Source organism: Anolis carolinensis, chromosome 3 (assembly GCF_035594765.1).
Source record: "Anolis carolinensis isolate JA03-04 chromosome 3, rAnoCar3.1.pri, whole genome shotgun sequence".
NCBI lineage: Eukaryota > Metazoa > Chordata > Lepidosauria > Squamata > Dactyloidae > Anolis > Anolis carolinensis.
In genome coordinates this window covers 2,356,003-2,368,982 of record NC_085843.1, presented here as the reverse complement: position 1 = coordinate 2,368,982, position 12,980 = coordinate 2,356,003, and the positions used below count along the sequence as shown (strand labels likewise).

General features: G+C 42.0%; 2 protein-coding genes across 5 annotated transcripts in view; one reads left to right on the top strand and one right to left on the bottom strand.

Moving 5' to 3' along the window:
- nup98 (nucleoporin 98 and 96 precursor) overlaps positions 1-2,241 on the bottom strand; it is an 84,247-nt gene extending 82,006 nt beyond the window's left edge. For both annotated transcript variants that reach the window (XM_062974394.1, XM_062974395.1), the window contains exon 1: positions 2,018-2,241. The gene's annotated coding sequence lies outside the window, so the exon portion shown is untranslated. The remainder of the gene's footprint in view (positions 1-2,017) is intronic.
- A 244-nt stretch (positions 2,242-2,485) lies between these two features.
- Positions 2,486-12,980, top strand: part of pgap2 (post-GPI attachment to proteins 2) — a 34,600-nt gene continuing 24,105 nt past the window's right edge. For 2 of the 3 annotated variants that reach the window (XM_062974390.1, XM_062974393.1), the window contains exons 1-2: positions 2,486-2,640; positions 8,737-8,858. The gene's annotated coding sequence lies outside the window, so the exon portion shown is untranslated. The other variant, XM_062974391.1, reaches the window with a different exon arrangement.

The window sequence follows — 12,980 nt, the reverse complement described above, 5'->3', positions numbered from 1 at the left end:
AACCAATCGTGTATTGATAAATCGCCTCCTTCTCCTTCCGTTGCCACTTGGACTCCTTTTTTTCTCCTTTTGGCTTCTACTCTCTCCCTTCCTTAGGCTGTAAATTGTAATTTTTTATGATTTATAATAGTCTTTTAGAGGTTATTGAAAAACCACAAAACAGCGAATCCGCGAAAAGTGAACCAAGAACTAGTGAGGGAACACTGTATATAAAGGCGGTAAAGGTTTCCCCTGATGTTAAGTCTAGTCGTGGCTGACTCTGGTATCCATCTGCTGGGTTGGCAGAAGCTACAGCTAACAGCAGGCACTCACCCCGCTCCCCAGATTCGAACCACCAACCTTTCGATCGGCAAGTTCAACAGCTCAGTGGTTTAACCCACTACACCACTGGGGGGTCAAATCACATGTACATACAATATATTATAATATTGGCACAGCACAATATTAGTACTATATATTACCATATTGTACTATACCATTATAGTGCATATTATTAGTAATATTACATGTAATATATAACATAAAATTATTATGTTATTATATTGCATTATTATTAGTAGAGTACTAATAAGCTGAAGGCTCCTCCCCGCATCAACAACTGATGCTGTGGGACCAGAGCGAAGAGGGGGAGCCAGGAAGACAGTTCCACCTTTTCTCCTGTGCCAACAGTTGGAGACCTCCCCCCAAGTTATATATATAAATGTAATATATATAGTATATACAGTAGAATCTCACTTAACCAACATAAACGGCCAGGCAGAACATTGGATAAGGAGGGATTAAGAAAAAAGCCTATTAAACATCAAATTAGGTTATGATTTTACAAATTAAGCACCAAAACATCATGGTTTACAACAAATTTGACAGAAAAAGTAGTTCAATACGCAGTAATGCTATGTAGTAATTACTGCATTTACAAATTTAGCACCAAAATATCATGATGTATTGAAAACATTGACTACAAAAATATGTTGGATAATCCAGAACGTTGGATAAGTGAGTGTTGGATAAGTGAGATTCGACTGTAATATAATATATTGTATATGCATATATTGATAATATATGCATATAAAATATATTATATTAGTATATGTGTATACAATATATTATATTATTGATAATATATACATATACATATACAATATAATACTAATAATAATACCATATAATAACATAGTGTGTTAAAGCACTGAGCTGCTGATCTTGCAGACCGAAAGGCCTCAGGTTCAAATCCTGGGAGCGGAATGAGCGCCCACTGTTAGCCCCAGCTCCTGCCAACCTAGCAGTTTGAAAACATGCAAATGTGAGTAGATCCGGCAGGAAGGTAACGGTGCTCCATGCAGTCATGCCTATGGCCACATGACCTTAGAGGTGTCTACGGACATCGCCGGCTCTTTGGCTTAGAAATGGAGATGAGCACCAACTCCCAGAGTGTGAGTAGATCAATAGGTACTGCTCTGGCAGGAAGGTAACGGCACTCCATGCAGTTATGCCTATGGCCACATGACCTTAGAGGTGTCTACGGACATCGCCGGCTCTTTGGCTTAGAAATGGAGATGCGCACCATACCCTTGAGTCAGACATGACTGGACTTAACGTCTGGGGAAAACCTTAATATTGATAATATATGCATATATAATATAATATTAATAATAATACAATACAATAACATTAAATATTATTACAATATTGTAATATATAATGCTAATACTGTGCTATGCTAATAATATAATAATATTGTATCTACATATAATTTGTAAGCCGCTCTGAGCCTCCTTCGGGGTGAGAAAGGCGGGATATAGATGTAGTAAATAAATGAATACTGTATGACAATATATACAAAATATAGAATTATAATAATGATAAATATTTAATTATAAATATAGTAAGTAATAAACCGGCCATCTGTCGGGAGTGTTTGGGTGGGCCTTTCTTGGGAGGGAGGCCGGCCGGCGGGGGTCTGTCCGGATGGCCTTTGGGGATCCCTTCCCTCCCTCGCTGTGGGCCCGGCCTTTACCTGCTCCTGGGCCTGGAGGCGCCGGAGAAGGCAGGGCCCTGGCCCCGCGCTCCTTCTCCTCGTCGCCCTCTTCCTCCTCCTGCTCCTCCTTCTCCGGCCGAAGAATCTCCTCAGAAGGCGCGCTTCGGCGGCAGCACCCGCGACGACGAACGACGCCTCCTTCCCGTCCTCACGCGAGAAGCGAGCGCAAGCTGCGTCAGGAGCACGCACGCCGACGCACGAACGCGGACTACGTCGCCGCGGCCTCCCATTGGCCCGTCGCAGTCACCGCCTCCCCGTTGCGAAGACGGCCATTGGCTGAGAAAGAATCTTCAATCTTTATTGGTCAAGAGACGAGCCAATCGGTTTTGCTTTTTCTTAAGTTTTTCTTGGCCTCGTCTACGAATATCGCCAACGGGGATTGGTTAAAACAATGGTTTGTTATTGGAGGAGAGGAAGAGGGCGGGGCTATCCGCTCCTTCGGCTAATTGGGTTGGCCTTCAGGTATCCATGGCAACCTGCTTCAAGGAAAAAAGGCGCCTCGGAGGTTGCGCTAGGCCTCGCCTTCCCCTGAAGGCCCGCTTTGGGCCCAGCGAGGCGGGCGGGCGAGCCAGGGAAGGGCCTCGCCTCCAGCGGTGGCGGCGGTGAGTGGCAAAGCGGAGAGCCCCTTCTGTCATTGGTTAAGTGACAACCCAAAGGGTTGCTGTGAGTTTTCCGGGCTGTCTGGCCATGGTCCAGAAGCATTTTCTCCTGACGTTTCGCCTGCATCTATGAAAGGCATCCTCAGAGGTTGTGAGGTCTGTTGGAAACTGGGCAAGTGGGGTTGATATATCTGTGGAATAATGTCCAGGGTGGGAGAAAGAAAGAGCTCTTGTCTGTTGGAAGCAAGTGTGAATGTTGCAGCTGGCCACCTTGATTAGCATTGAATAGCCTTGCAGCTTGAAAGCCTGGCTGCTATTTTATGTGGGATAGGGGTTTTGGGTGCGTGCAGGGTTTGTTGTGTGTAATACGTTTTATGTCTTTGTTTGAATGTTAGAGTGAACTCTTATATTTAATTTCTTTAAAAAATGAGTAGAAACCTAGATTGAAAATAGTGAATAACACGTAGAAAGAGCAATTCTATATGTTTTGAGTAACAGATAATAATATGAACTCAGTGTTAGAATTAACAGGCTGATTGACTAATGTAGATATGCATGTACATTTCAAAATCATTGTTATCTGACTATATCTGCTATAATTTGCTGTTTTGTTATGTAACATTTCATTAATAAACTGTTTACCCACCAAGAAAGAAAGAAAGCCTGGCTGCTTCCTGCTTGGGGGCATCCTTTGTTGGGAGGTGTTACCTGGCTCTGATTGTTTCCTGTCTGGAATTCCCTTGTTTTCAGAGTGTTCTTTTTTATTTACTGTCCTAATTTTAGAGTTTTTTAATATTGCTAGCCAGATTTTTTGTTCATAAAAAAAACTCTTTAAAAAGGATAGTAATTAAAGAACACCACTCAGAAAACAGGGAAATTCCAGACAAGAAAGAATCAGGGCCAGCTAATATCTCCCAACAGAGGATTCCCCCAGGCAGGAGGCAGCCAGGCTTTGAAGCTGGAAGATCATTCAATTCTAAACAATGCCAATCAAGGTGAAACACTCACACCTGCCTCCAACAGACAAGAGTTGTCTGTTGGAGGCAGGTGTTTAAGCCCAAGGCTAAACACCGAAGGTATTATACACCATAATTTTAGTTTGCACATGAATCAAAGCATCAGAAAGGTTCAGTGTACACAGTGCTCCTTGGGAACAATTTTGGGTTTTAGAATATTTTGCAAATTCAGAATAAGTGATGTGCCACTGGTATTGTTGTTATTATGTGCCTAATCTGACCTGCAGGTATTGTCAGTCGAGGCAGGAATCGAAAGCAAGGCAGGTGGGGCTGCAGCTTCCTAGTGGAGGTGGCTAGTTTGATCAGGGAGCCTCCTTGCAAATTAACCTTAGAATGGACCTAGGGGAAGTGAATCTAAAACACAGGAGCTTGCGATATAGACCAGCTTGGAAGCTGGGTTCCATCCTGTGCCTGGTTTTATTCAACATCTTTATTAATGTCTTAGACGAAGGGTTAGAAGGCACGATCATCAAGTTTGCAGACGACACCAAACTGGGAGGGAGAGCCAACACTCCAGAAGACAGGAGCAGAATTCAAAACGATTTTAACAGACTAGAGAGATGGGCCGAACTAACAAAATGAAGTTTAACAGGGACAAATGCAAGATAACTCCACTTAGGCAGAAAAAAATGGAATGAAAAGATACAGAATGGGGGACGATGCCTGGCTCAACAGCAGTATGTATGAAAAAGATCTTGGAGTCCTCATGGACAACAAGTTAAACATGAGCCTATAATGTGATGCGGCTGTGAAAAAAGCCAATGGGATTTTGGCCTGCATCAATAGGAGTATACCCTGTTTCCCCTAAAATAAGACATCCCCAGAAAATAAGACCTAGTAGAGGTTTTGCTGAATTGCTAAATATAAGGCCTCCCCCGAAAGTGAGACCTAGCAAAGCTTTTGTTTGGAAGCATGCCCAACGAACAGAACGCCAGAGCATGCAGGATCGGTAAATGTAAGTATCATAGAGTGTTGTACGTGGAAATATTGGTAGTAACAAGATATTCTTGATAGGATTCACAGTTTGTCTGGTTATGCTGGTTTGTGATAACAACTACTGTACAGTATATAATAAATGTTCATTTTTTTGTTCAACAATAAATGTGAATTTTTCTTCATGGAAAAATAAGACATCCCCTGAAAATAAGACCTAGCGCATCTTTGGGAGCAAAATATAATATAAGACACTGTCTTATTTTCGGGGAAACACGGTAGAGTCTAGATCCAGGGAAGTCATGCTATTCCTCTATTCTGCCTTGGTCAGATCACACCTGGAATCACACTGTGCCCAATTCTGGGCACCGCAATTGAAGGGAGATGTTGACAAGCTAGAAGGTGTCCAGAGGAGGGCGACTAAAATGATCAAGAGTCTGGAGAACAAGCCCTATGAGGAGTGGCTAAAAGAACTAGGCATATTTAGCCTGCAGAAGAGAAGGCTGAGAGGAGACATGATAGCCATGTACAAATACGTGAGGGGAAGTCATAGGGAGGAGGGAGCACGCTTGTTTTCTGCTGTCCTGGAGACAAGGATGCAATGGAACAATGGTTTCAAACTACAGGAAAGGAGATTCCACCTGAACATCAGGAAGAACTTCCTCAGTGTGAGAAAGGCTGTTCAACAGTGGAACTCTCTCCCCCGGACTGTGGTGGAGGCTCCTTCTTTGGAGGCTTTTAAGCAGAGGCTGGATGGCCATCTGTCGGGGGTGCTTTGAATGCGATTTCCTGCTTCTTGGCAGAATGGGGTTGGACTGGATGGCCCATGTGGTCTCTTTTAACTCTATTATTCTATGGAGGGGCCTATGGAGGTAAGGCATTGCAGCAGATGTGCCTTCTCGTGCAATCAGGTGGCAAACAACCCCTGTTGAACCTCCCTCTCCTGTCCAACCCAAGGGACTGGGGCTACCATCAGGTTTTGTTTTGGTGGTCCCAGAGAGAGAGGGATTTCCTCCTGTTTCTGTTTGTAGTTGGCCATTGAAATGAGGGGAGGATTGATGTCCTTTTAATACTTAAGCAGAAGTGGGTGTTGCTAGTCAAGCACCCAGATAAGAAGCACCGCCTGCCGTTGACCATCAACATGAGGGGGGATTGATGTCCTTTTAATACTTAGACAGAAGTGGGTGTTGCTAGTCAAGCACCCAGATAAGAAGCACCGCCTGCCGTTGACCATCAACATGAGGGGGGATTGATGTCCTTTTAATACTTAGACAGAAGTGGGTCTTGCTAGTCAAGCACCCAGATAAGAAGCAACGCTTCTCCGCCTCCGCAAGCATTACAAAGAAGTAAAAGAGCCCTCTTGCACTTTCCGCCTGGCAACTCTACATTGGAGAGCCCCTGGAAAAACAGGAGTTAAGGAGCTCTGCCTTAAACAACTCCTGGTGATCAGAGGTTGTTTATAATCAGTAAACATGGGTTTTATGTGTGTCGGAGATTTTATAATAAGTTACTAATTTTATCCATCCTGTGGCATATGATTGTATTTTTATGTTATGTAACTGTTTTCTGATTTTATGTGCTGTATGCTGCTTTGAGTCCCTCTCTGGGAGAAAAGCAGGATATATATTAAATAAATAATAATAAATATTTACTGATCATAAAACAGCATTTGCAAGGGTTGCTAAAGAGGCTGATTTATTTTCGTGGACTGGAGCTGAAGCATTTCCAGCAAAGTTCACTGTAAACATGGCACATTGTTGGTAACAGAGTCGTGTAAACAGACGGTATTCAGAAACCTTTTACTATTGCCTTGCCACATTTTTCATGACTTCAGCATTGCATTAAGACAGAGTTTCTCAAACTGTGCTTCACCAGATGTTTTGGACTTCAGCTCCCACAATTCCTAACAGCTCTTAAACTAGCTAGGATTTCTGGGAGCTGATGTCCAAAACATCTGGAGCAGCAGTTTGAGAAACATTGCACTAAGGGAACCCAAAGTACAAGAAGCAGTGGGCCAGGGAACTAAAACGTGAGGCAGATCCCTTTCAAGTGGGATTAGGCAAGCACCCACGCTGTCCTCCATTCATAGGGATTTAAAAACCTGGTTGCTTCAGTTAGCATTTGTAAACACCTAGTCCCTAGCAATACATACCCAGTCCCTGGTTCCCTGATAAAATTTTGTTCTCTGCACTTCATCCAATGCCCCAGCCCTATGTTACGCTGCTTGCACTATCCCATGCCCGGCCCTTTTATAGCCTGGTCACGCCCATTGTAATACTGGCTATTGGTTTTGTTGAGTATTGTTCTGATTGAGTTTTAACGCTGCTGTTTTATATTATGTTTTATTTTATTGTGCTTTTATCTGGATTGTTATATTTTACTATGTTTTTTATTTTGTCTCTGTCTTGCTTTAATGGATGTTTTGTATTTTTGTCTTATGGGCATTTTGTCCCATACTAGCCGGGTTGTGGCGCAGCTGGCTAGTAACCAGCTGCAATAAATCACTGCTGACCGAGGGGTCATGAGTTCAAAGCCCGGGTCAGGTTAAGCCCCCGACCATTAAATTGCTGTTGACCTATGCAGCCCCGAAAGACAGTTGCATCTGTCAAGTAGGGAAATTTAGGTACGCTTTATGCGGGAGGCTAATTTAGCTAATTTACAACACCATAAAACTGCCAGCAAAACACGAGGAAAGGAATGAGGAAGTACAGCCACTAGTGAACAATGAAGCAACAGCTCCCCCAGTGGCCGGAATCGTGAAGCTGGAAAAATGTTAAATGCCTCTGTGTCTGTCTATACTGTATGTTGTTTGTCTGTTGGCATTGAATGTTTGCCATATATGTGTTCATTGTAATCCGCCCTGAGTCCCCTTCGGGGTGAGAAGGGCGGAATATAAATATTGTAAATAAATAAATAAATAAATATGTAAGCTGCCCCAAGTCCCTTTGGGGAGATGGTGGCGGGGTATAAGAACAAAATTATTATTATTATTATCATTATTATTACTATATCCCAGGATACGTGCTGGGTGCTTTTAGGTGAATAAAGCAGGTACAGTTGCCAGCCTGTCTTATCTGCTCCCCCAAGTTTTAGCAATATGCAAAACATTAATATTATGGGAAAGGGGCTGAAAAGGAACTATTTGGGAAGGGGAGGGTGTGATGTGCCAAGCCCCAAAGGAGGCAATGAAAGTTGAAATGGGATGGGGGGGGGGGGGTTTGAGGGTGCAGAGGGAAAATAATTGGCAGGCCTGGGACCCCATTGCTGCTGTTACCTGTTCACTTTGGAGAGGGGGGGGAACTACATTGGGGTTACTCGAGCCCCAGTCTATTTGTTTGTTTGCATTTCTGTTTATATCCTGCCTTTCCCTGAGTATGTGGCCCAAGTCTGTTCACATTAGATTAACCCAAAAGACAGCTGATGCAGCTTAAAAAAGAAATACCATCAGTTAAATAAGCAATCCTATTAAAAACCCTAAGTTTGGAATCGTTTAGGACATAGCAGCATCCCTTCCTTGCCCGATGTTCTACTTGTTGCCATGGGCCCCTCCCTTTGAATGGTCATAAACCCACATCTGACCCTGTTCTGAAAGGCAGCAGTTTCCAGATAGATCTGCCTCCTACACTGCTAAAGCAAACACAATGGAAAGGGCGTGGGCACCCTATGAGCAACCTCACAAGAGGTTTCTGCAGCGCCATCACATTTGTGCATCCCTGGATCTTTGGGACATCCCCTCGGCCCAGGTGGGAATGGATTCAAAGCCAGAGGTTGCCCACCCTCAACCTGGAGCTAATACATAATGGACTTAACCAGGGAGAACAATCCCAAGAACACTTTGTGTGTAACTTGAGGAAGCAAACGCCAGACTGCAGAGGCTTATGCCGAAGAAAAGCGCATTAACCTTTTTATAGGGATCATTAGCCTGTCTGCTTTTCAGTGCCAAGCGGTCAGCCCAGGGTCACTTCCTCCTCCCTGAGATGCAGAAGAGTGTGGTCAGTGGCCAATGGGCAGGACAGACCCCCTGGGGACCAAGCTCTTTATGTGGAGTTATTTACAGCCAATAATCTCATCAGTGGACCTCAGTCCCTTAATAAACTGTCTTAACCGGCGTGGCAAGTTGAAAGTTATCGTTGGCTTTCCCTATTCACAGATTCATCCACGACAACAAAATATTTGGGAAAGAAACCAAAGAAGCAGACCTTGATTTTGCCATATTTTACTACACCATTTATACCGTGGGACTTGAGCACCTCGAGCCATGAGGAAAAGCAGGTAAGAAATATTATTATTATTGTTGTTGTTATCATCATCTACGCATCTGAGTATCTGTGATGGACCTGGAACCAAACCCCAGCAGATACTGAGAACTTCAAAATACTTTCCTCAAGTAATCTGGATCAGAGATATACAAACTGATCCTGAGAAGGAGACTTGGGTGACATATTTAAATTTGTTTTGATGGATTTTAATGGTGGATTTTTAGTGCTGTTTGTGTTTAATTCTGTTTTAATGTTTTTATAATTGTCTAAATTATATCCTAATGCTTTTGTGTCAAGGTGCTTTGAGTCTCCTTTGGGGAGATAAAGTGGGGTATAAAGAAATATAATAATTTCCATGCCTTCTACTAAAACACAGACAAAATACACAGCTGCATAGAAATATTCCCCACAAACCTTAGTGAGAAGTCTCCTTGAAAAAAAGCCATTGTGTTGCTTTCAGTGTGCCAGTTGTTTTGTGCACTTTCACCAATTTAATTTTGTAAACATGTAAAAAAGACAGTCCATGCTAAACAAGGTGGCCAGTTGCAACATTCACGCTTGCCACAAGCAGACAAGTTCTTTCTCACACCCTGGACATCATTCCACAGATATCTAAACCCCACTTGCCTAGTTCCCAACAGACCTCACAACCTCTGAGGATGCCTGCCATAGATGTGGGCAAAATGTCAGGAGGTAAATGCTTTTGGAACATGGCCATACAGCCCGGAAAACTCACAGCAACCCAGTGATTCCGGCCATGAAAGCCTTTGACAACACATGTAAAATATTTTAAGATGCATCTGAGAGGCTGGTGAATGTGTGCAAGGGATCCATGGGTGCTTTGGTGAGCTGTGGTTACTAAGTTTGGGGACCCCAACTTCAGTGGAATTGAATATAGCCCCTAAGGCACCATAAAACACCTTGTCATATTTATGCCCTCAGGGAATGACAATGACTGGAACAATCTATGTTTTTGGCAAAGCTCATTGAACCTCCAGTATCCACTGGAGTTTGGTTGAAGGACCCCCTGTGGATACCCAAATCTATGCATGCTGAAATCTCATTTTATACAATGACAAAATACAATAGTGTTCCCTATATAAAATGGTAGCATCGATGTTTGCTATTCTGAATGGGGAAAAAAATTCAAGCCATGGATGCAGAATCCGTGGATACATAGAGCTGACGTTATGTGTGTGCCCACCTTCCCACATCCACTGCCTGGGGAAGTGCAGTAGAGCCCAAGGCACTCTCTGCCACTAGTGAAGAGTCAGAAGAGCCAGGTTTGTCAAAGAAGAGGCTTTAACAGAGAGGTGTGTCTGTGGGAGGCCTGCGCAACAGGAAACTCATCTTTGGAGGAGAAGCCATGCCAGCTGCCTCCCAGTTAGGCACACCTAGTTATGCAAACACCAGGAGCCATTTCTGGTGTCCTTGGGGGAGAGAAGGCTCAATCTCAGCGTTCCTTGTCTTGGCCGAGTCAAGGCGAGCTCTTGACTTAAGGACGAGTTCCCCACCTCCTCCCAGAGGGTGAGTTCTTTTGCTGGTTCTTTTGCACCAGAGACATGGGTGCCCTTGCACTGAGTAATTGTACTCATTGCCACTGATTTGGAAGGATCGGGTGTGTATATTCAAAATGTTCAAAAGTAACCCCCTTCTAGGAAATGATAACAGAAATGATGGAAAAATATTTAAAATACAGATACAAGCAAATATAGACATGATACTAATGGGAATACAGTAGAGTCTCACTTATCCAACATAAACGGGCCGGCAGAACGTTGGATAAGTGAATATGTTGGATAATAAGGAGAGATTAAGGAGAAGCCTATTCAACATCAAATTAGGTTATGGTTTTACAAATTAAGCACCAAAACATCCTGTTATACAACAAATTTGACAGAAAAAGTAGTTCAATATGCAGTAATGCTACGCAGTAATTGCTGTATTTATGAATTTAGCACCAAAAAATCACGATGTCAATGTTTTCAATATTACAAAAATGTGTTGGATAATCCAGAACGTTGGATAAGCGAATGTTGGATAAGTGAGACTCTACTGTATTAGGAAGTATAGGAATTAATGGAAAAGAACAAAAATGTTTAAAACTATCATTCGAGCTGGACAAGCAGTAATCTTGGGGGGGTGGAAAGATGAAAAAAGTGGACATTGGCGAACTGGTCCAATGACATATATGAACAGGTTCAATTTCAAATTATGACAAGTGTAACAAAGGAGACACAAGAGGATAAAATAGAGGAAATAAAAAACAAATGGACGACAAACATAGAGTGGGTAAAAAAGGATACGTAAAGCCAATACAAATATTATAAAGAAATTAAGAGAATTGTGCACATGGTTAAAGATAACAATATGGTAGAAAATGTCGTTGAGGAGTTGAGTGATAACATGGAAGCTATGTTTTATTTTTCTTAATTCTTCATTTTTTTTTCTTTAAAATCAAATAGTTAATGTAATTTTTTTATTGTGCCAGAAGGAAATTGAAGTCGCTTCTGGTGTGAGAGAATCGGCCGTCTACAGAGACGTTGCCCAGAGGACGCCTGGATGTGTTAACGTCCTGCTGGGAGGCTTCTCTCATGTCTCACAGAGGACGCACAACCTCAGAGCCCTAATCATGAATTTCCTCGCTGCTGTGTCCTCCCAAAGGTTAAGCAGCAGATGAGCTCCTTCTGTGATGCCGCAACCTTGGGAATTAACTTTTTGCCTGGGTCACAGCAGGTTACAGAATAGTTCCCTGTGCTCTGCCTAAAAGGACATATAACACCACTTAACACTATTTTTGTCCCTGGGCTAAACATGTCACTTCCTAATTGGTGCTATCATGAAAACATGGGCAAAGTTTATTAAACTGCAAAAATGTTGTTTCTGTGGGAGGGACATCCTGCTGCAGCACATTTTGCTCTAGTTTTTCAATGAAGATCTCATCCTAGAGCAATGATGGGCAACCTTTTGCGCTTGGTGTGTCAAAATTCACCAGAAAAACCTAGCATGACTTGGGTGGTGTGTCACTTCGAGAGAAAAAAACCCATAATTTCACAATATATATAGTTTAAATAACAAAAATGTATAATTGTAATATATAACTGTATTTAATAAATCAAAAACTATTTACTACCATTATTTCAATGTACAACAATCTATGGTACCTCTTGCAGTTTCCACGCTGATTTCTCTCTATAATATATCTATAATATATCTCTATAATATAATAGTACAGTAGAGTCTCACTTATCCAAGCCTCGCTTATCCAAGCTTCTGGATTATCCAAGCCATTTTTCAATATATCATGATATTTTGGTGCTACATTCGTAAATACAGTAATTACAACATAACATTACTGTGTATTGAACTACTTTTTCCGTCAAATTTGTTGTATAAGATGATGTTTTGGTGCTTAATTTGTGAAATCATAACCTAATTTGATGTTTAATAGGCTTTTCCTTAATCTCTCCTTATTATCCGAGATATTCGCTTATCCAAGCTTCTGCCGGCCCGTTTAGCTTGGATAAGTGAGACTCTACTGTAGTAATATAATAGTAATAATATCATAATATACTACAATAATAATAGAATTATATGTGTGTGTGTGTGTGTGTAATGTGCATAATTCCCATGGAGTAAACAACAAAACCACTGGACCAAATCACACCAAATTTGGCCACAAAAGTCATTAGTCATCCAATCAATCTGCATGCGGCAGCATGTCAGCAAAAATGGCTAGGCGTGTCACGCGTGTCATAGGTTGGCCATCACTGTCCTAGAGTCTCAATCAATTCAACCTAGTTTGTGTCAACAACAAAAACAAAGTTTTGGGAGTAGAACCACTACTTTCAAAGTAAGGAATGCACAATTAAACAGGAATAACATTTTCAAACCAGGAACAGGTTTTTTCTTCAAATGTTGTTACATAGTGTAATTTTGTATAGTAATGTTTATTAAAAAGGGAGGAAATCTTACAGCAATGACAAAATAAACAAATCTACATGCTAACTGCTATTACAACACTACAGCTAAGTGCCTACTACATATAAACCACATGCAAAAGTAAGACAAGCAAAGTATACCCACATGCACACAAAAACAAGACTCACAAAAAGACTGATCTGTGGGCCTCTCA